Here is a 22,153-nt window from a genome sequence, read left to right on the forward strand (position 1 = left end):
TTTGAAATGGGCGGCGGGTGAGAGCGCGCTAAGATACCAGCTGGCTTGGAGGCAGGGTAATGAGAAGGCGCAGGAGGCCGCGTTGGAGTGGGAAACGCTGGTGCAGGCCCTCAGGGATTATTGTGCCCCCAGCGACTCCGAAAGTGAAGAAGCGACTCGCCCCGAGTCCCGATGAACGTCAGCATTGACAGTACTATTACCTTCCCCGTGGGTCAAGTAGTGGATCCTATGTTGATGAGCTCCCTGGCGCTGATGGTGGGGGGGGGGGGGGGGGGGAGGGGGGGTTTCACAGTTAATGGGTATTTCGAGGGGGGGGTTTATTTTGGGGGTTTTGGGTTTGTTTAGAAAAGCAGATGACGGACAGTGTGTTATCCGGACCAGCTCCAGCATTCTACTGACCCCTGTTGCATTTCGCCGCCCAACCCCAGGGTTATGGGCTAGTTGGCTGTGTACAGACTTTACGGAGGGGGGTCGGTGGGCTTTATTCTGTATATGTTGCTTATGATACAATGCTGGTCGCTACTGTATTGATTTACTGATTCCTGCAATAAAAATATATTTAAAAAAAAAAATAAAAATCAGGACCAGGGAAAGAAGGGAAAGCACAGAGGTGATGACAACACCACTCCAACAGTCCTCTTCAGAATTTGGGAGCTCTATAAAGTATTTACTTGCAAGTACCTCGAACATGTGTGACACACTTTAGATCTATAAGCTGAGGTAACTCCTCAAAAACGTTACCCAGCAAGAGCATTAGGTCAGGTCACAAGTGTTTTAGTAGAACTACTAGTGCAGGGATTAGGTCAGCAGTATCACATATTGGGAATGAGGAAGTGTTTATAAGTAGTTTGTCAGTGCAAGAGGGTAGCACAGGTGCATGTAGCAGGAGTGTTGAAGTATTCCAAGACACCACCACTTTACTGTAGAGACAGAAATCTGTACTTTAAAATGCCAAAGAGTCTTTCTGTGCTTGCTCTTGCCTGCTTATGTGCTTCATTATAGTGATGCTCCTTTTGTGTTGGTGGACGTGGATACAGTGCGAGGATCTATGGCTAAATGGCAAACACTCTTTCGCATGTCACATACAAACATAGGTATGAATATACCAAGTTACTTAATGATATATCACCATGGATTGAGATGCTTACCATGCAAACATCCACCTCCAATGAAAGATGATAGCAAAGTCCACAATATTTAAAAATGAGAGTTGTGTTTTCCGCACAGGGTAGCGGCAACAGTGTCTCTGATGATATCAATCAATCAATCAATCAATCATGACATTTGTAAAGCACACTACATACCCTTGAGGGTCTCAAGGCGCTGGAGGGGGGGGGGAGTGCTGCTAGTGATCGTCGGCCCAGGTCTTCTGAGGGCCGGTAGGTCTTGGGTCTGCCGTAGGTTGGTGGGGAGGGTGTTCCAGGTATATATTCTACATTGAACAGTATTGAACACCATCTAGAAGTTCTGTTAGTGCTGTTTTCTCCTTTTCCTATATAGAAACTTTGTAGAAGAAGGTAGTATATAATACTCTGTGTGCCATCTACACATCCCAAGATGTTGGAAAAATGCGCAATTTGGTAAAAATTACATTTTAATGTGGAAAAATCTTCTGGGGTATTTGAAAAAGTAATTCAAATATTTATCTTACCATTGAATTTAGGAAAATTCGAATAATCCTTGAAAGAGCACCCTGCTATACCTCCAGCTACTCCTATTGTGCCTAGATCAGTGTTTCCAAAATTGTGGGTCAGGTCACAAATTGATTTTTCATGGGTCTCGAAGTTCACGCAATAATTAAAGATGCCTTTAAATTATGCAATTATTTTGTTACATTTGCTGCACTTTAAAGATAGAGGTTAAAAGTCAGGCTATGTCTTTAGACAAATTGCTGCTTATTTTTTTAACCCCTTCGATGCTAGTGACGGAACCATTCCGTCATCAGTCACGGTTGAGCTGTGCTGATGACGGAATGGTTCCGTCATGACCACACCCTGTTCTGGAATGTCCAGCACCGGGGAAAAATCTGCGCCGCACGGAAGCGGTTAACATGTGGATTTGTGTTTACAAACTCGTCTCACTTTGCTGCCTGTGTAAGAAAAGTAGAGTGAAATGTATGATAATCTTGCTGGTGTACAAGGAGTGTGAAAGGAAAGACTGTAGGATGTCATTTTTTGTAACACACAATAAAAATGTAAATACCTGTAAATTAATTGTACTCATTCAGCAGTAAGGAAAGCAAACATGAAGCACATTTGCATTGTAATTCTGGTGTGTGATGGAAACAAAGATTTTAACACGTTCATGACAAATGAAGACATTTTTCTTGGTGATGCACAAATAATACATATTTGCTAAAACCCGCTTTCCATAACTTATACTTTGTTTGTAATATATTTTATCATATTTCAATGACAAATGTGATGTTTATAAAAGCAGAGTGCTACAAGCAACACTTCAGTTACATTAAAAATTGTCCTTTTCATGTCCATTAAAGATAGGTGGGTGGCAAAGGTTTGTCGTTCTAAAAATTGGGTCATCCTTCTAAAAAGTGTAGGAAGCACGAGCCTAGATAATTCCCTGATGCTACGAGAGGTCGGGAGCACAAAACTTAAAACTGTATAGAGATCACCTAGCTGCATTCAGTCTGACTCACTAGCATAGGCTGTAACTCACTAACTAATTGATTAACTAAATCAACTATGTCTGCCTTGTTTAGTCGATATCTGGCATACACCTCCTCATCTGTCTGATCAAATAAGGTGACTCTCTGAAAATCTGCAACTGTAATTGCCTTCTCCAGTGTAGAACTAACTGTGAATGTCTTCTCAGCACCATTGCATAGAGTTTGGGAATTGTAAATATTTGTCCTGGATGTTTTGTTGTGCATATTCCGTCCACCTGGTTACCACCTCCTTCCACTTGATGGGATCTAGGGGCATATTACCAAGCAATAGCGATAATTATCGCTATTGCTTGGTTAGAGACAAACATTTACAGCTACCGCAAGGTTTATCGCAAAAGCGAAAAAATCGCCGCAATGCATGAATATCGCTGAAAAGTCAGCGATATTCATGCATTACCGAGCTAATGCTCTTAGCCATGTTATCCACCTACCATTGGATAACATGGCTAAGAACTGCTCAGGGCAGGTGTTAGCTTTTGGAGATATTCACGCTTAGCGCGAATATCTCCAAAAGTTGGTAATAGGAGATAGCGATGTTAGCAACTGTTTTCAGTTGCTAACATCTTGGCACGCCCACTTTGCATGTCATTAGTGATAAATATCACTGACATGCAAAGTGGGGCCCAAGATGGTCGCTATCTCCTACTAGCTGTCGCTAACTGGTGTTAGCGACAGCTAGGTAATAGGGAGATAATTTTATCTCCGCTTTCTTGGCTTTTAAAGCCAAAAAAGCGGAGATAAACCCCCTTGATAATATGCCCCCTAGCACCTGCAATTTGGCTATATTGCGACTAACCCCATTTTGCTACTCTTTTGGCCTTTTGCACAGTTTTGCAGTGGCTAGTTCACAAATACCCTTACACACTGTTTTTATGGCTGACTTATCAAACAATGGACACAGCACACTGTGCACGAAATATAGGCTAGAGTGAAGGTTATCTGGCCCTAAAAGCGATACCCTGAGTTTTGAAAGAATATGCTCATTTTATGAGCAGATCCTAACGGCCTCCTGTTAACACAAAACGAGAAGGTGGAACATTCAAGAAAAGAACATATGCCTCAGACAATACAAAAAAACACAAGACAAGATAATAGGGCGGCGCGATAGTCCGATATTTAAAGGTCAGTCAACACATTTTAAAATTAAGCCTAATCATAACAGGCACACTTGAGTAGGCCGGAAAGGAGGCTGCAAGTTACGTTTTTCACAACCTTCGCAACAAACCAAATTGTATGCTGCCTAAGCCAACAGTTCTTAGTCATTTGCCTTCTGTTGACCCCCCCATTGAATGACTGCTAAAGTCAGGGACTCCGGCCTAAGCAATTTCTGTGAATTAATAATCAAAATTATACACAACACTACAGAGACAACTATTACATCAAACAAATACACACATTTTGAAATGTTTGGTTTAATTCAGAAACAGAAAATATACAAAAATGTTTTTTTATTTTTAAAAGATTTAGTGATAAACTACCTAAAAGACAAAGTGATGCAGTAGATTCTTGCATATCACTTTGTTTTTTTTTTGCTCCACATGCATGCGTTGTTTTTGTCGGCACATACATTAACAGAGTGTTTAAATTTTCATTTTTGCTTTTTTTTGCATATATACTTTAATGCCAATATTTCATTTTGTAAACCGTCACAGACACCCTTTGTATGTGTTGCGGACCCCCACGTGTCCCCAGACTACCATTAAAAACCTCTTGCTTAGAAAATGAAATAATATTTTAAATTTGAGGCTAAAAATTAAGTTTGTGTCTTCAGATTGATTATTGAGAGCATTGCAAGTGCATGAAACAAAATATAGTATGACCGATGGGTGGCCTCAGTTGAATATAGAAAAGCTTTAGGTTTCCCACTAAAATGAAACTGTAGATTTTTTTTCTTGCTTTGTGAATTAAATAAAATATCTCAACCATTGTTTGATGAACATTTGCTTATTTTTGTGGATTGTTTTGTCATTTCAATCATCAAAACTGCTTAGCCGGCTCACCGGATTCCAAATAATAACTCATTGGGGGTCCCCGGATTCCCCAGGTTCCAATAATGGTATAATGGGGGTATCCGGATTCCGGTAATGGTTAAGTGGGGGTCCATAAAAGTCAAAAGGTTAAGAATCCTAGAATTTTGGACGAAAGGCACGTCTTACTGATTGGTTGGCAGAGTATATGCCAGAACGCAGAAGTGAATGGAACTCTCTAGTAGTTGGGGGATTTGAGAACTTGTCCATTGCCCTGGCAAGCCTGGTTAAGTGGAAGAGAACTCATGCTCCCTTGTGAGAGGGACCTTGTTATGTCCGAGCCTCCACTAAGACGATGGTTCAGAAATAAGGTGAAATTTCCAAGCACCAGTTAAGTACCTTAGTATGCTGCAGAGGAACGTGATGTTTTCCCCAACAGACTTTGGTGTACAGCCAGTGCCTTGTGCTTCACACACCTGTTGGGAACTTCAGACTTAGCCCGACATTTTAGGTCGACCCTTCCTGGACATGCAGCAATTACCCTCTCAACTGCTCTCAGCCCAGAATAATTGTCTAAATGCTTAATGTGCTAGTGTCTCAAAATCTCTCGGTTAATACTGCCATGGAGGGAGGAGATGTCTCTGTCTATAACTAAGGAAAAAAGACCATAATATGTGAACCACTAGGGTAAGAAGGTGCGATATAGTGTTAATGTTTGTGTTAAATGCTCCCAGTCAGGTTTGCACATGTGATTCCTAATGCGTAAGGAGGTTTTACTGGGCTGACAGTCATGATGGAGACACTATGAATGTGTTTGCTGTTCTTTTCCATATAGAAAGGCTATGTTACTCTACCAGTAAGAGTGTTACTCCTGTACAGGTTATCCCAACAGTACCCACAAAAAAAGACTGCCACCAACACCAAAACCATATTCAAAGATGGGTGCCAGATTACTTATCTTAATTCTACAAGTTTATGATCTTTGAACTACATACACTACCTTGAAATATGCAAAACAAAGCAGGATTGCTTTTAAATACAGTTTTTATTTTAAACTAAAATAATATTTTTTTGTATGTTTTTCAATTTCAAGCGGATAAGAACTGTGAGTGGATTGAGTATTCCCTGCGGAGATAAATGTGTGTGTGACCAATAACTCATAGGTTCATATTCTTTTGGTACCGAATGAGTCATTCATCCAAGTTTGTGAAATGAGAAATAATACAAACTCCATTTAAGCCAATAGAGATAATCCAGTTTGTGCTTCATAGTATATGGGTGGTTCATATTGTCATTCATCTTATGTTATTTTTATGATTTCATTATCATCTTTTGCTAAAACTTAAATATGGTTTATAAGTCGGATTTTTCTTGGCTCCTGCCATCTCGACACTGACTGTACCTTCAGTGTTTACGTAATCTGAGGGCGTTGCAGTGCATTGTATAACTTGTGATGTGTTTGCTGAACTGCAGCTCGATGATGCCATATTGATGACTTGGCTGCCAGGAGCCACGCCTTGCTTGGCAAGTCTTGGCAGGAGAAACCCGTGCTTTCAGTCAAGGCTGGCCTGCAGCCCATCCACTCTCTCAGCTGGCAGGTCGACTGCCTTCAGGCTGCCCAGGCAGCACATGGTGTTGAGGAGCCACATTACTGTGCAGTGCAGTACTTAATTAGTAGAAAAATGAGTGCTGGTGCCCGATTCTCTGCTCAAAAGCCCCTGGCCGGCGCTATTAAATGTCAGTGTACTGAATACCAAGGCTGGGTAATATTCAATCCACACAATGCCTCTTTAATCCTCTACCAAACACCACTCTCCCCTTTATCTCGCTCATGCAGGTTCCTGACTTCTCCCTTTGCAATGTTATTTCTATTCCTTCTCTTACTCCTTTGTTTGTATGTCTCTGTCTTGCTCTCAGGAAAGGTCCGATCAGGAAAATAAGTGCTGGTTCCCAAATCTAAGTGCTGGTGGTCTCCACCAGCAACCACCGGCTGAAATTAAGCACTGACCATGCTTAATTTGAGCCGGTGGTTGCAAGTGGGGTCCACTAGGACTCATTTATGATGAGCAGGACTTATTTTTCCTTCATGAGACTTTGACCAAGAACATAAGTGAAAAAAACTTAAAAGTTAGGAAAAAATGAGGTAAAGAATGACGAAAAACAGCGAGAAAGTAATGATGAAAAACAACATGTCGCAGTGAGACAAATGGGCATAGAGAGTACGGTGGTGGATGAAAGATCAATGAGGTTGAATGAAGATTAGACAGACTTGGTATTCAGCAACCCTTACAACCCTTACATTCAGCAGTGCCAGCCGCGGTCTTCTGAAAAAACCTTTGGCACAAGCACTTTTTTTTTTCAAATTGAAAACTTAGTGGGCTTCTCTTATGCTGAAATAACCCATGATTGTCCCTTTTCTGTAAACTTGTTAAGTTCACGGCTCTCAAATTAATGAACAGTCACAGGACCTCTGATTTGAGTGGGTTAGGCTCGACAGCACAACGTTTTGCTAAATCTCATGTTATGACAATTCTTTTTTAACTCAGTAAAGAGGGAGAGGCTTTGACTCCTCAACTCTGCTTTTCTGCCTTTAAATTACATTATGGTTATTGTGTAACAGTTGTGTTACCCTGAGTAAGTTTTAGTTTCATAGTTCGCAATGGACAGACACATTGTTAACACACCCCTCATGCCAAATCTAACAAGAATGGAAATAGCTTGGAGCAACCCTCTGACAAATGTGGCAGGGGGGATTTTTACAGTGCATTCTTCAGATTACTAGTTTAGGATGGTTGTGAGAGATCGGCTGGTGACAATGCACATTTGCATTTCTATATTTAATATTTAGATGTGTGTAAGGTAAAGCATCTTTTCTGTGTAAAAGCAAAATGACTCACCGGACAGGTTTTAACACCATACCACCTCCTCGAGAAAGCTCAATGGGTGTTCTAGGTGCTACGTTAGGGCTCAGTATTAATATATCTTCTGGGCCTCTGCTCAATCCCATTGTTGCCCTTCTTTATTGGCATTTGATTGTGCAATAGTTCTGTTAGCTCACCCATGAAAAAGGTCTCTCGTCCAAATCTGAAAGAAATGTTGGTAAAGTGCAATGTAGTCCTAGGGCAAACACTGTAGGTGTGCCCCATTGACAGGTGTAGTAGGAAGGTGTTTTTCATTGTGAAGTCACTGACAGATACAACAGAAGCCTATTTTACTTTGTAAATTCTCTGACAAATAGAGTGTGAAGAGGTTTTACATAGTCCATTTCCTGACAGATTCCACCTGAAGGGTTTTTACAGTGTGAGTTCACTGAAAAATACAATTCAATTCAAAAGTGCTTTATTCGAGTATTACTCATAAAAGCAGACATACAAACATGTAATAAAAAAGTCAATTAAATTACAGAAGTCATTTTAGACATAAGCACATATCACATTATAAAAAAGTTATTTCTCAACATGATCACAGGTGTAAAGTTCATTACTGTTAAAAATACAGTTAAAAATGATTACAGTAACATTGTGCTAAAAATCATTAAAATTTCATTCCGAATGAAACATAAGATGAACCGTTACAGAGAATAGACAATAGTCTAGCAGTCTCTGAACAACTAGGCAGAGAGTAGTTACCCTACTAGCAATCTCTGCCTTATTACCCACGCCCACCCCAATTACTTTGCGGTGGCAATTGTGATCCAAGTCAAAGAAGTAGATCTAACAATACGCAACGCTACCATGCTACTTTTTGTACCTAAGTTCCTGCACATAGGTGCCAGCCAGGCTCGCCTTGGAGCAGAATATACTTGGCAGGAGAACAAAAAGTGACCAAGGGTTTCGTTTCCTTCCCCACAAACTAGACAAGTAGCTGGACCTCCTGCTTTCCACTTAGATGTTAAATTACGGAGAGGGAGGGAACCAACCCTTAGTTGGAAGAGCAGTTTCCTATCCATGGGGTTCGATATGTAATCCCAATACAATTCATATATAGGGTACAGTTTAACTTCAAGAAAACTGGTGGTCATGGACCCGCTGTTGGTACTGAGCAAACTCCTTTTAGCAACCCGTTCCCAAAAGATATTTTTTAAGGTTGACTTCGTGGGAAATGATGCCCCAACTGGATCGGACCATAATGCATTTAGTCCTAGTTCAAATAGTGCAAGTTTTAATGATTTGAACCATCTAATTTTATTAAAGCGGTCTGCTTTAATGACATCAATGAACCCATCCGCGTAGTGGGAGAGCTCAGGCGTGGTCCAGAGCCTACGCCAGTATACAATTGGTCGTAGTTTGGCCATTTCCGAGATTTCTCTCCTGCCAAGCTCAAATCTCAGGGGCAATAACGGACTACTCTGTGGGGTTCCTGTGAGTGTCCTAAAGAATTTATTCTCTGATGTTTGGAGTTCCTGCAGATTTTCATGCCCCCACAGCTCAGCCCCATACAAAGCTGACCCAATTGCTTTTGCCTCGCATATGATCAGGGGTGGTTTAATCGGTTTGGTCAGCGATTTCCTATGTTCCTTTATAATGGTACCAGCTAATTACTTGTGCCTTAATGTAGCAATATTAAGATGTTGGTGCCACCTGTTGTCATTAGAGATAAGGATCCCCAGGTAAGTAAATGATTTTACAACCTCAAGAATGCGTCCACTCATGGAGATTTTGGGTTTAAAATTTCTATGCGGATTAAAAACCATGATTTTTGTTTTAGAAGCATTCACCCCCAAACCGTGATCCTCACAGAACTTGTCAAATATTGCCAATGCTTTTTGCAAACCACTTGGGGTTTTAGATAAAATTAACGTATCATCGGCGAACATTAAAATAGGAACTTTTACACCTGCGAGAGAGGGAGCATCCACTACCTGAGATTGCATGCGGGGGACAATACCATTAATAAAAAGGGTGAACAAAGTTGGGGCCACTGAGCACCCTTGCCGAACCCCGCGCTCAACAGGAAATTCGGCAGTATCATTACCGTACCCACCCCATTGGATTTCGGCATAAGTACCTTCGTGCAATCTCATGATCAAGGACAACAAGACCCCTGGGACCCCTAAAGCCGCAACACTTCCCACAGTTTTGCCCGGGGTACCAGGTCGAAGGCAGCCCGCAGATCGACAAATGCCGCATAAAGGCTGCCTCCACCAAGCACCACGGTCCTCCACTGGATCAGTTGAAAGCGAAAGACTTGATCCACAGTGCTGGTTGCCCTCACTCACAATCACTCGCCCCACAATTTTTTGAACAGTATCAATTAAACTGATTGGGCGGTAGTTGCAAGGCTGGGCACAATCTCCCTTTTTGTATACCGGAATGATTACAGCACCCCGCCATGATACCGGGATATCTGCACCTCTGGCAATGTGGTTTATTAGCAGATAAATGTATTTACACCACCTTCCAGTGTCATTTAGAAAAACGTCCGCTGGAACCCCATCAATGCCAGGAGCACGGCCACTATGAACAGTTTTAAGGGCAGACAGTATTTCACTCTGCGTGAAAACGTTAACTTCTGCCAATAAAAGGGTCGGGCAACTACTATTTACAGTCTGATCCCTAGTTGCATACTGTTCACTGAAGAATTTGACCCAGGCGTCCTGTGGGACGTTGTTGGTACTTGCCTCTTCAATCCTTTCTTGACCCCATTTGACAATGTGCCAAAATAATCTAGAGTGTTTTCGATCACTTGCACATTTCAACTTGTTCCAATGGGCTTCGTCCCAGTCTCTTTTCGCTTTGACAATACAGTTTTTATAATGTTTCCTAGCAGATCTAAAAGCCCCCACATTTTTACTCTTAATTGCGGCTCCCAGAGAGGTTCGTGCCACCTTACAGTCATGATTGTACCATTTAGCAGCTCTATAAGCACATACCCTCTTTCTGTTTACAGGTTTTAAGAAATGACATTTGATTTCATTAAAGAGATTCTCATGAACCTTAGTAGTATTGTCTTGGCTCGGGGAATACCCAGCCACACACTCTAGGGCCATAATAGCCTTATCAGTCGCCACTCCTATTTTTTCTAAAACCAGCTGATCTGTCCTAACACTTGTCCACCTCAGCCTGCGCATGTCATTTGTTGGTACAATCAACGGGGGTAAAGGTTCGTCACAGGGACTAGGAGCAATATCATCAGACAACCACCATTTGTGAAAAACACATATAGGGTTATGATCGCTCTCAAGCCTTTCCATTACAACCATATCGCTAACAAATGTCCAAAGAGACATGCTACAGATGACATAATCAATGCGGCTTTTGTTTCTCCCGTTGTTGAAAGTCATAGCTGGTACTCTATCTGACTTTGTCCGACCGTTCAGAGCTCTTAACCCTTGTTCGAGGCACATTGCATTTAGACCTAAAATATCCTCAGTCCAGCCAGTTACTGGAGTAGTGTCTAGTGCGGGAATATCCCATTGCTTATCTTCCTCTGCGCCCAAGAAAGCCTCGCCAGTATCTAGAGGTTCAAACGTGCGATTTAAGTCGCCTGCAATTATTATGTTCTTCCTAGAAGAATGTGTCTCTAAAAGATTATACAGGGTCAGAAGGACCTCTGATTTTCCTGCACTTCCACCTCTAGCATATAGATTATAGATATCGATGGAGATGGATGAAACACTCGTGAGTCTAATGAGCTGGATATCTTTTTGATGGAGCTCCACATTTTTCACTACAACCTTTAGGGACTGACGGACCCTTATGGTGAGGCCCCCCCATCGGGCGCCCTTTAGGGCCCTTAGTGGCCGGAACATAGAAATTTAAGTACCCCAGAGCGAAAACAGGATCACAGGCCCATGTCTCTTGAAAAATACAAACATCGTACTGGCTAACAAACCCAAACCAGTCTCCGCAATCCAGTTTGGAGCATAACCCAGCCACATTCCAGGACAATAGATTCCCAGTGACGTTTGCCATGATTGGTTTAGAGCTGGGAACAGACCCTTTCAACATTGCGTCATCAGTACCATTATCATTTACATTTATATTAGTTGGTCCTACTATGACCTCAGGGTTGTGAATCTCATTTTGAGCACCTATTAAATGACTGGGCTCCCCAGTAGTACATGCATCAAGGGTAATTTGCAACAAAGGCATGGGGTTGAATGGTTGTCAATCACAGGCATCTAAGTTTGAAAGGGCAGAGAATCTGTTTTCCAAGCCTAGTCCCCACTCAGTAAAACCAACATCCTTACTGCCCCTTTTGGTCACAACGTTCCATTTTGTTCTTAAGGTACTTGAATTCGGGCCTCTACCTTTCCGAGGATAGAAAAAGTCCAAAGTCAGTGGAACAATTGAAGTGGATCTTCGCTGTGGAGGTAAGATGTTAGGCAAGATGTTTGGCAAGACCTCAGGGTCTGAAAAGTTGAGCACAACGCAATCACCCTTGAACCTTTTTACCCTGTTACCAATCCACTCTACCCTTCTGGCATTTACAAGTTCTTCAGATAATTGCTGCTTTCCCCAGGGAGAAATTACCATATTGTTAGTGAGCCATGATAAAGATTTATTTAATAAGGATGATGTTGATTCAGCCTCACCAGATGCTAGTGGAGGGACATTTGCAAGTACGAGAACTAGTGGCGAAGCTTCCACTACAAGCTCGAAAGACCCTTTCCCTTCCCAGTATTAGAATCACCAATTGGAGGAACGGGGGGTACAACACCAGAGGGACCACCAGGTGGATTAATCGGTGGTACCATTAGAGGATTTGACGCAGCAATATGAATAGGTCCACTGATTTCGCATGATTGTATTTTACTCATTAATGGCTCTACACTGGACACGATGACTTCAGGGAGGTTTCCTACCTCCCCCAGAGTTTTTTCTAGTAAACCTTCCAGTTTGCTGACCTCAGCAGTTAGTTTGTCTATTTTGCTAACCAGGGGTTTAACTATACCTTTAATTTTTGTGTCCATCATGCTCCATAGTTTATTGAATTGAGCATTGGAGAGGGTCACATAAGCTTCCCCAGTCAGATCGTCCTCCTCATCTTCAAGTATTTTCCTTGGTGGTGTTGCAACTTTGTTTCTAGCAGACCTTAAACCCCCCCGTTTTTGTATGGCCTTTCTTTTGCCCCCAGTAACCCTCGGGGCTGGAACAGGGACGGCAGTAGGGATAGGCGACTCGTTATTAGTAGATATCACAGCCACTACTTCGCTGTTACTATTGTCTTCGGTAGTAGCAACTATGCCACTAGGCTGGATGGTAATTGTATCGTGAAGAGAGTCATGTACCACACTGGAGATGCTGCTATTCAGTAGTGCAAAAGAATCCTCTGTCTCTTTATCGGCCAGAGGAGATTGGTTAGATGAGTCTAATCCCAGTGAGGATCTCCTGTCGCTATTTATTTTTGCCACGACTTGAACAAGATAGTTCTCCATGGTGTTATTGACTGGGGTTTGCTTTTTCCCGGGCATAATAGAGATGGACAATACACTCGGAGCAAGATGGTTACTCACAGGATTCAGCAGTAGTTTTAATTACCTGATGCAGAGTAGACCAGGAAGGGCTGTATCCAGAAGTGTGCAAAGGAATTTTCAGGCAGGGTCCCTGGCCCAACCAAACCTAGTCCGACCTCGGACGGCCTCAGACGGCCCGCCCTTTGCCCGGGCTTCGCCCGGCGTCCCGCGAGACGGGGGTGACTGCAAACTTAAGCGCCTCCTGGCGCGCGAATGACGCGGCTTGCGCCGCAGAGGATGCTGGGTGATGTAGTTTGTTCTCCCCACACCGCGCTCCGCTCGGCGGCCAGACCCCGAGGTGAAGCAGGAGTCAGGCGGCGGGAGGCGGGTGGGCAAAGGCACAAGAGACAAGAAATCCAAATGGCCATAAGATCGCCAAAGGGTTCTGGCAGCAACAGCAGTTTGCTTCAGAAGTGGTTCCCCCCCTCGACCGGGGTGACTGCAAACTCAAGCGCCTCCTGGCGCGCGAATGACGTGGCTTGCGCCGCAGAGGATGCTGGGTGATGTAGTTTGTTCTCCCCACACCGCGCTCCGCTCGGCGGCCAGACCCCGAGGTGAAGCAGGAGTCAGGCGGCGGGAGGCGGGTGGGCAAAGGCACAAGAGACAAGAAATCCAAATGGCCTTAAGATCGCCAAAGGGTTCTGGCAGCAACAGCAGTTCGCTTCAGAAGTGGTTCCCCCCCTCGACCGGGGTGACTGCAAACTTAAGCGCCTCCTGGCGCGCGAATGACGCGGCTTGCGCCGCAGAGGATGCTGGGTGATGTAGTTTGTTCTCCCCACACCGCGCTCCGCTCGGCGGCCAGACCCCGAGGTGAAGCAGGAGTCAGGCGGCGGGAGGCGGGTGGGCAAAGGCACAAGAGACAAGAAATCCAAATGGCCTTAAGATCGCCAAAGGGTTCTGGCAGCAACAGCAGTTCGCTTCAGAAGTGGTTCCCCCCCTCGACCGGGGTGACTGCAAACTTAAGCGCCTCCTGGCGCGCGAATGACGCGGCTTGCGCCGCAGAGGATGCTGGGTGATGTAGTTTGTTCTCCCCACACCGCGTTCCGCTCGGCGGCCAGACCCCGAGGTGAAGCAGGAGTCAGGCGGCGGGAGGCGGGTGGGCAAAGGCACAAGAGACAAGAAATCCAAATGGCCTTAAGATCGCCAAAGGGTTCTGGCAGCAACAGCAGTTCGCTTCAGAAGTGGTTGTGGTGGAAAAATACAATATAAAAGGGATTTTACATTGTGAACTCTGTGACAAACACCATTGGAAATACTTTGCATTGTGTATCACTGAAAGGCCCCGCACAGCTCTCTAGTTCGTAGCTGGAGAGTTCTGGTTTTCATTGTGAACATTTGTAATTTTAGGTTTAGGATTTAATTGTGTGTCAATTAAACTATGTGTTCTTTTTAAACATTATGGTACTGGATGGACATTGATGTATTATATTATGTTGTGTGTTTTGCTGACTTCTGAGTTTGTAATCCACTTGATGTCCCTAAGTAAGTCTTGGCCTGCTATGCCTTGTTTCCCTAAGCGTCAGTAGCTGCTTCTAGAGACTGCTGCTGGAATCACAGCAACATCCTGTCCGTCCACCTACACAGCAGCACAAACGCCTCTACTCTCTGGCATGATGCACGGTTGATTCCCTACTTCTAGCATGGTGTTGCAATGATACGAATCCGGAATGAAGTATGTAAAGTTGTTTAATCGAGCAGCACATCAATGTGTCTACTAAAGGGATGGCCACATATCCAACTGCGGAGCGTCCTGCATTCCACAATCAACATTCTTATAGGATGCAGAGCACTGTACAAAATGAAACAATTGCACATGCAGAAAACAAATCTAATAATGAATTCAACACATGTCCCTCAATAAACAAATTTAAGGACAACTAAACAGGGAAACTGATGAACAACCTATATACAAAATAAAAGTTTACACCACAATAGAGCTAATACAGAATGATGTGCATAAAGAAAAGATTATCAAACAAAATCATGATATTTTCCAGGTGCCTGGTTCTACATGCTCTCTTGACTCTGGAAGCCACAGAACCTTCACTAATGGCAGACAGTCTACAGTAATTACTATTGTCACCTTTTTGGTAATTTCCCAGGACCTTATTATTTCATTTCAATAGGAAGTTTGCTTCAATTTCCTCCTCTCCTGCCCTTACATTGTGGTCAAATCCTGCTCTTGGACATTTGTCTTTTCTTTTAACAGTCCATACTTTACCATCCTGGTTAACCACACAGTTAGTAAATACCTCCTGTACTCTCCTAACCTTTTCAAATTTTGGATGCACCTTTATTGATGAACTTTGGCATTAAAATTCTCACCTAGTCCCCAACAATAATCTTTTGGGGTTTAGTCTTCCAATTATTATCATACCCCTCTTTGACATTGCCTTGCTTCCTCCTCACTTTCACTGCTGTTTCCTTGACACTATACCCCTCTTCTTCTCTTCCCCACCTTTCCTTAACCTACAAAGGATTGAAACTGGACACATGATCCCTACCTTTTAACAATTTGAAAGAACTAACCTCAGTAATGTTGTGTAGAGTTCTACTGTACAACCACAATCTTTTTCTTGGTGTATTCTTCCAATCACCTTCTTGTCTATGTGCTTCAACCATGTTCCCTTTCAAACCTGGTTGAAGTGCAGTAGTCACATGTTTAATGTTATAGTGCCTCAGAAATGCTTCCATCTCCATAGATGTAAGTTGAACCCCATTATCTGTGACTAGACTGGAGGGCATCCTTCCCTGTCAAAAAACATCTTTGAGAAACTCAATAACTGCACCAGAGGTGGCCTGAGATACAAATTTCACCTCTGGCCATTTTGAATGGTAATCTGCAGGAAGAAAGTTAAATGGTCAAGAAATGTCAAAAGCCACTTTTTGTCTTGGCAACTCTGGCCATTCAACACTTTTCAAAAGCGGTACACTTATTCTTAACATCTTTTCACTGGAAGCACACACTTCACATTCTCTCACTGTCCGGTCTATCACCCTATCCATGCCCAGCCACTAGAAATGGAACTTGCACTTGTGCCCCTTAAGCGTCAATCCATGTATTTCAAAACTGTTGCACACTTCAATCATGTCCCGTAGATGTTCTTCTAAATTCCTGGGAAATATTAAAATGCCATCTTGGAAACGTTTAACATATTGATCAATATCTCTGAATATGTGGAACATCGCCCTCTGGAATACAGAGGCAGCTGAATCCAGGCCAAACTGCATTCTAGTGAAATGATACAACCTTTGAGGAGTGATGAAGGATGTTATGTGTCTAGATTCCTCAGCCAATTCAATCTGGTGATACGCGGACCTAAGGTCCAAGGGGAAGAAGATCTTAGCTGGGCAATGGATTACAATTAATTATTACATTAGCATTTAACACTGTAAAATATATGCACAGCCTCAATTTGTGATAAGCTTTGTGTTCTAAAACAATGGAGGATACCCATTTAGCTGATTCAGTTGCTTCAATTAGCCCATCACTTACCAGCTTATAGAAAATATCTCTCAATTTATCTCTCACATTTATTGGAACATATAGCAGCTAATGCTCCACAGGAACAGCATTACCCTTCAGTTTGATTTAATGTACAACATCTCTTAGCTTCCCCAAACTTTCAGTGAAAACGTTCTTAAACCGCTCTTTCACCAGTCTCTCCCCACTACTTTCTTCAGTGGACAACACCTGCTCCTCATATGCTTCATCATTCAATATAAGAGACTCCTTACCTCGAAGTTCAAAATTATTCCCAACTTCCACTGGTCTTGCCAACCAAACACATTCACACCTTTCACAGCTACATATAACTTGACTTGCGCACATCTTCCTTTAAACTCCAACTCCACACATACTTATCTGTCCATATCAATGGTGGCACCATCAAAACTCTCAGCCAAAATGTCTGAAGGTTTCAACTGTTCAACGTTAATCACGTCACCAAATTTCTTCTTGAAATACCTCCGAATGACAATAGTCCAAGTAGAACCTGAATCTGTTATAAGATCCAGTTCCACGCCTTAAACACGTACCCCACATTTAGGAGAATTCCTAATCAGTTGTTCCATGGAGTCTGCCTCGCAACCTTGAATGGATAGAACAAACCCTTTACAGTTTTTGACCTATTTTCCACACTCCCATCCAGATTTCACAACACATGTCTGTGCAGTACACAATACCGTACCTAACATTCTTCCTAAGGTTCCTGCACACACGTGCAAAGTGGCCCACATGTCCACATTTTATGCATTACCTGTTAACAGCAGGGCAACCTATGTAGGAAGGAAAGTGTGCATTACTTCCACACCTGTAACAAACATCATTTCTATATGTCTTGTCAAATATTCTTACACCCCTCAAAACTGCTTGTATGTGTCCCACTGGCACCTATAGACAACACACACATCCTCATCATTCTCTACATGCATACTGACACTTTCACAGTGGACATCCGCTTTTCTGATTGCTATAACGATTTTGCTGTGGAAATTGCCACTTCTAATTTGGGATCCCACATGACCCATAATTGCTATTGTGTCTTCTTGTTTCTTACCTATACAATTATCTGGTTTCTAATCATATCACCAGACATAGGACCAAAGTTGTAAATCAGGGATAATCCCCTTAATGCACTCAAAAACTCGTCAAATGATTTGTCTGATTTTTGCACCTTGGTATAAAATTTCAATCTGTTCAATACAAAACTTGTGGTTAGTTTGAATATCAACTATATCCTTAGGATTGCCTCTTTGTATACGTCCATTTCACCCTGACCATCAGATGGCTTGGCTTGCGGCAAGGCCCTGAATACCACCTGGCCCTCCGAACCTAGGCAATGCAAAAATGTAGTCTTTTTCCGTTCCGCTCACATGCGCTTGCCAGCTATGGCCCTCATGTACGTGAGGAACTTCTCCTTCCATCTTATCCATGGAATGGGAGATTCACTGTTGCTTTGTAATAATTTACTTGAAGTTTCGAATTCCATAGCGTCTCTGTCCAGCATTTCCAATCAGTATAGTACTGTGCCCAGTAAATGCCAACAGTATTTATGCTTAAAATAATAATTTCATCTCAATAAAATATTTATTACTGACCCCAAACTTGAATAAATACTTTCTCTGATGAGGTATTACATGAAGTTCCCATGTAGTGCAGTTTCTCCTTGAGCTGGGGTTCATGTACAAATCCAGGTCAGTACAGAACAGCCGCCATACAATACTATATCTGCTGGAGTGTACCGGAATGCAATCTGATGTGCGAGCCGATTAAATATCCCCAATATGCTGCCACACAGCATGAGGAAGCCGGATGACGATGTGCATAGAAAACATCAATTATACTCAAGCGCGTTGTTCATGTAAATTAACTACAACACGTAGTCCCTTTGTGTACTCCAGTAATATCACAGGGATTCTATTGAAGATCACTGCAATCTACCGTCTCCACGTCACAGCAGAGAGATTCCAAACAGAATGCAGATTAGAGCAAAGTAAGCAGTGTGCAGTGAGTTATGTATGATATCCAGTGTATGGGCCAGTAACACAACGCATTATCCTGTATTGGCACAAATGACTCTGGAAGGAGAATCTTGAAACAAATCATTTCGTAGGGCAAGATGCACAGCGCGAGACTCCAAATAAATGTCCAGACAATAGTCTGAGATTGCCCAAAAAGTAATATGTGAAAATGATCCGAAACACACTATGGGTACTGGAGACACTCCGTTCCTGTGCCGCTTTAACCTGTTTGCAGCGGCCGCGATTTCACGGCAGTGCGGAACTTCCACAAAACGGGCGGGGCCGCGTCGGCCGTTGGACATGCGCAGCTCTACGAAAGTAGTGCTCGCGATGTCCAACGGCCGACGGCAGCACTAAAGGGGTTAAATAACAGGATGCCTCCTCAGCTCATCACCATTGTCACAATGATACGAATCCGGAATGAAGTATGTAAAGTTGTTTGATCAAGAAGCACAGTAATGCGTCCACTCATGGGACGGCTACAGATCCAACTGCAGAGCGTCCTGCATTCCGCAATCCACATTCTTATGGAATGCAGAACACTGCACAAAAAGAAACAATAGCACATGCAGAAAACAAAACTAATAATGAATATGACACATGGCCTCTGCATTCAAACATAATGACTTGGCCTTGTATAGTGGATCTAATGGGTTGTGTGTCTTGCGGCATCCAAAGAAATGGCTGAGCTGCTCTGGTGTACTACCTGCCTCTCCCCAAGAAATTATAGTGTTATTTATTTTGACCACTGTTTTCTCTTAACACCTAGTGGATACATATGGGAATCTTCAGAGCAAGGGCATTTACAAGCTGTGAGGCAGTTTAGTTAGCCTGTCTAGTGGCAAAACAATTGGTCCCATCAAACTTACTGTACCACATATGTACCCTGCTTGGAAGGACACCTTACTGCACATGCACAGTTTGGGTACCCGATGGAGTGGCTATGGTGTATTGAGACTGGCTTGAGGCAAGGAGAGCAGCTCTGGAGCTGTTCATGTGAGGCTGGAGGCAGAGAACCAGGGAAGATGGTTGAATGTCAGTTAACGCTAAGACATCCGGTGGGAGGAAGCTGAAATTCTGTTTACTAATGTAACTCTCTCAGGGATATTTCCCCATTTTCGACTTGGATTTTCTGTAAATTGTCACTTACTACTTTTGAGTCTGAAAAGTTTATTCTGCAAGCTTTAGGGGATGTTCATTAAGTCTTTATTGCCATACTTTTAGTTTAAGTGTTGACTAGCACAAGTTCCTTTACCTTAATTCAGTTGGAGATTTCAGCTAAACTTTGAATTCACTTTAGTTGCACAAGATGTTATAATCCTAGCTTTTTGTCTTTTCATGCCATGTCTAGCACCTCTAACCTGTGATTTTTGTTCTCTCAAGCGAGGCGCTCAGACAGTAGTCATCTGATTCACATCACTTGTTTTTGTTGTCTTTTTGTCTTTCATGTTCTAGTGCTTGAGTGGAAGCGTCCAGAAGACTGACTTCTCCAAAGCAGTCTCTAGAACAGGTAAGCGTTTGGCTGTTTGTGGGGGGTTTTCTTATAGGGTTTTACTCCAGTGGCAAAAGTAGTCAGCTGACTGCATGAGGGTAAAGCTAAGCAAGTAAGCCCAAACACATGCGCACCTAAATCTCACAAATTCTTGCAAGATTTTAAGTGCAATGCTCAATGTGTTACGGAAGGGTTATGGCCCCTCAATGTTATCTTGGGAGCTGGGTTTTCACTATGGTTTAGACCAAAGAAAGTGGTATACTTTCAAGTACAAGTCAGAAATCAATTCCAGAAAGGAACTTTGGGTACATATGATGTTCAGTATACAGATCAGGAACTGGTGGACAATCTTGAATTTAACTCAACATGCTATGGCTACATCCGATAAGAGCAGTAGCCATAACAGCTTCAGTCTGACTAGTGATACACATTAACCCCTTCGCTGCGGCGGCTATTCCGCCGCAGCGCTAAGGGGGTAGGGCGGCCGCGAGGTGGTCACGTGCTTGTGACGGAACCGCTCCGTCATGGCTCGCGGGTGAGCTGTGCTTGTGACGGAACGGTTCCGTCACGAACGCGCCCGCCCAATGGAACGCGCCGTGCAGGCGCGAAATCAGCCCCGCGCAGGCGTGCTGAGCGGGCCGTGACGGAACCGTTCCGTCACAAGCAGAGCTCACCCGTGGCTTATGACGGAGCGGTTCCGTCACAAGCATACAAGGGGTTAAAGTTCACTGGCAATATTTCTTTGAAGACAGAAATACAGCGGTCTGAGGAGTCACCAGCATGGCAGCGGGGCGTTGAGTGACTGTTAATAGCAGATTGCTGGTTATGTGTGCCCCAGGGAAGCAGACAAAATTTGTATGCATCTTTTATATATGTTATGTATATTTTCTAAACCGCAAAACTCAGTCACCTCTGACTTGCAACTTTCAACATGCCTGTCAAAACCATTTTTTCATCCCTGATCCAGCAAATCACAATGTGGAATTTTTTTTGATTGATAGTCATGAGTCACAAGTTTAAAAGGCAGAATTATACAAAACTGTTAAACTTTTAAATCTTTCTTAGCAACTTTTTAAAACCCTAACATCTCAACATTTACTCAAGACCAAGCTTATTTTATTGAAATCTGAATTTTTTTGAACCAATTTTATTGGGGTTTTGTAGTATACACATCACATATACAGTAATATCTTTTGTTTAAAATGCAATTTCTCCTAAGCAGCAGTGATGCATCCTCACAAATTGTGAGGAATCTCCCCAAATGTAATGAAACATTCCCCATCCTCCCCATTAGTCGTAGTGCAGTCATAATTGTGTTCTGATTTAACAGTGTGTCAAATTCTGCAGTAGCGAGGCATGAAAGTATGAATGGCTAATATTGAACCCTTTTATGCGATTGCCGCAAGGTAAAGGAGCATCAGATGTGATCACAGGGGGTGTGATGAAGCCTTGTTTGGAGCGAGCCTCTGTAATCCTCTGAATGAATGGGGGTGTCAGGCTCTGGAGTAATAAAACTAACTACTTGTGTTTCCCAGGTAGGGCGTTTGCTTATGTACATATCCCTCACCTGTCCTGTCTCAAGAGTATCCTCCCCTCGCATCCCGCCCATTTTTGTCCATCAGGTATTCAACAGGAGCCCTCCAGGTGAATTACAGTTTCCCTTGATTTCTCGCTTGGCTAATATGAATGCCAAGTCCTGGAACTTACTTGTGACCTTAGTTTTGAAAGTATATGGGAACCACCCCAGGAGACAATGGCCAGGGGAGCAGGGAATCTCCTTTTTGATGACAGCCACAATCATATTCATTACCTCCTCCCAAGAAATTGCACAGTGAGGGAAATTACACGTCCAGAACATCTGTAGAAAATGATCTCCCACTTCCCTACAATGGGGACAGGCTGCATCAACCAGGTGGGAAATTCTACCAGTCCACTCTGGAGTGGGGTATGACCTGTTGAGGACAGAATAATTGATCAATTTGAAGCAGGCATTTCTGGATATTTTCGGTGTTCTCACTAGGATAGTT

General features: G+C 43.1%; 1 protein-coding gene across 1 annotated transcript in view; it reads left to right on the plus strand.

Annotated features, from left to right (window-relative positions):
• The window catches only part of LOC147665610 (period circadian protein homolog 3-like), a 321,666-nt gene that overhangs the window by 90,075 nt on the left and 209,438 nt on the right, over positions 1-22,153 (plus strand). Inside the window, exon 3 of the mRNA XM_086949648.1 lies at positions 20,090-20,144. The gene's annotated coding sequence lies outside the window, so the exon portion shown is untranslated. The remainder of the gene's footprint in view (positions 1-20,089; positions 20,145-22,153) is intronic.

This window comes from Lissotriton vulgaris, unplaced genomic scaffold (genome assembly GCF_964263255.1).
Source record: "Lissotriton vulgaris unplaced genomic scaffold, aLisVul1.2 SCAFFOLD_771, whole genome shotgun sequence".
Lineage (NCBI taxonomy): Eukaryota > Metazoa > Chordata > Amphibia > Caudata > Salamandridae > Lissotriton > Lissotriton vulgaris.